Genomic DNA, 2,363 nt, shown 5'->3' on the forward strand with positions numbered 1-2,363 from the left:
GGACTCTTCCTCAGCTCTGAGACATTTCCCTGGCACTGGACCTTGCCTCAGATCCTGTCCCAGCCCTAGGACCCTTCCTCAGCCCTTGCCCTTGCTCTGGCCCCAGGACTCTTCACCAGCCCCAAACCCTTCCCAGCCCCGGGAACCTTCCTCGGCCCCAGCACCTGCCCCAGCCCTAGGACTCTTCCTCAGTTCTGGGACCCTGCTCCTGCCCCCGCCTTGGCCCCATCCCCATCCGGAGAGGGCCCAGGGCGGGATGCAAGCAAAGCCCCCAGGACTCCGAGCCGCATCCAGCGCCCGCCGAGGGCTGGGGGCCCGCCCGGCTGCTTCTCATTTCCAGGGCCATAAACCCCTTTAACGACCGGCCATTTATAACCGCTGTAAAGCCCCTAATGACCGCCAAACCCTGCCCAGACACAAAGGTTCCCGCCTGCTCCTCCCGCGCTCCCACCTTCCTTTGGATTTTGGGGCTCTGACAGCTTTCCCACCCCCACCCGGGCCGTGGGGACCGGTGTGCAAAGGCAGAGGCGGGAGGGAAGAACCCCCCTAAAACCCCGCAAACTCCCGCCCCGTGGGATGCTCGGGCGTCCGCTCCCCGGCACCGCGGGGGGGTGGGGACCCAAATCTGCGTGTTTAACCCCAAATAAAGGTGGAAGGCCTCGCCACCGCGGCGCTCTGCCCCCCAAGACACCCCTCCCGTCGGGCTCTGCCGCCCCGAGCCAAGCGGAGCCACGTAAACACGAGGAAAGGCTGGAAAAAGTGACGCGCGTCGGGGGCTCGGGGCCGCGTCCAGCTCGCCGCGGGTGGGGGGATCCCCGCGGGCTCGGCCCCGCTCTCGGGGCTGCCACGGCCCCTCCGCAACAACCAGCACCGCAGACCCGCCAGCGGTTCAACCACAAAAGGGGTTGGGGGTCCCCAGAGCAGGGGAAGGGGCCAGCTCGTCCCTGGCGTGAGGAGGAGGAGGAGGAGGAAGAGCCAGCGGGACGCAGATGTCGGCGGGTGGCGGGTGACGGCAGCAGCCCCGGAGCCCACTGAGGGACCCCCCCACACACCCCACGCTCCCGCCCACCGAGGCCGGGGGGCTCCTCCCCACGCCCCGCCGCCGAAGGAAAGAGCTCGTTAATAATTTCTCTTTTAATTGGGACCTTGCGCATAAACCTTTCAGTTCAAAGCAGCCCCGCGCGGGGTGGGGCGCGCCGAGGGCACGGCCAGCAGCCGGTACCGGGGCCGTCCCGTCCCCGGGGCAGCACGGGGGGCTCGGAAAGGTGGATGGGGAGACGTTGCTCCCCCCGCCCGGGCTGGTCCCGGCCCCTTTCGCAATGAAGATGGCACAGAACCACCGTCGGGAGCAGCTCCTGCAGCGGAGCGGAGACTTCCCGGCGGGATCCCAGTCCCACCCACTCCCACGCCTCCTTCCTCGTGCTGGCAGAGGTAGTTTTGGGGACGGGAAGGAGCCTGCTCCATTCCCAAATCCCCCAGGGAGGGGGGCTGCCCCAGATCGGGACACCCCCGCAGCTCCCTGAGCTGTTCCAAGGGTGCAGGACCCAAGCCCACCCTCTGGGAAGGCACCAGCCCAGGCTCTCCCCACGTCCCTGGGGAGGAGGGGGCACAACAGCAGCGGCACAAGGCACGATGGGGGGGCTCAGGGATGAGGGACATCACTCCTGGCTCTGGGACATCCACAGATGGGGCAGCTCCTCAGCACTCACGGCTCCCCCCAGGGCTCCTCTGGGGGCAGGACCAGGGTGGTGGTGTCACTCTGGGCCCCCACTAGGGCACAGGACAGGCTGGGGACATCACTCCAGGCTCCCCCAGGGCACAGGACAGGCTGGGGACATCACTCCAGGCCCCTCTAAGGCTTAAGACCTGGCTGGGGACGTCCCTTTGGGCCCGCTCTGGGTGCAGGACCAGGCTGGGGGGCGTCACTCTGGGCCCCCCTGGGTGGGGGTGTCACTCCTGCTCTGGGTTCTGCTGCAGGTGCTGCTCCCACTCCTCCTCCACCACCTTGTAGAGCTCCATGGTGGCTCGGGCATCCTCCACTGAGGAGTGGCCGCTGGAACCCACCTGTGGGGACAGACACAGCGTGGGCACAGCTCCACATTTCAAGAGGAACAGGCAGATTTGGGGGTGCAGGCAGAATTTAGGCTACAGGCAGAATTAGGGCTACAGGCAAAATTATGGGAGTGCAGGCAGCTCAGGAAGGGGGATGCAGGGACATAAGGGAGTGTAGGCAACTGGGGGAGGTGCAGGAAGATTTAGAGGTGTGCAGGCAGAATTGGGATGCAAAGAGATCAGAGGCTGCAGGCAGGTCTGGGGGTGCAGGCAGAATTGAGGGGATGCAGGGAATTTGGGGGGGCACAGGT

Source organism: Empidonax traillii, unplaced genomic scaffold (assembly GCF_003031625.1).
Source record: "Empidonax traillii isolate 1590-97213 ecotype Southwest subspecies unplaced genomic scaffold, ASM303162v1 scaffold2006:size43157, whole genome shotgun sequence".
In the NCBI taxonomy this organism is placed as follows: Eukaryota; Metazoa; Chordata; class Aves; order Passeriformes; family Tyrannidae; genus Empidonax; species Empidonax traillii.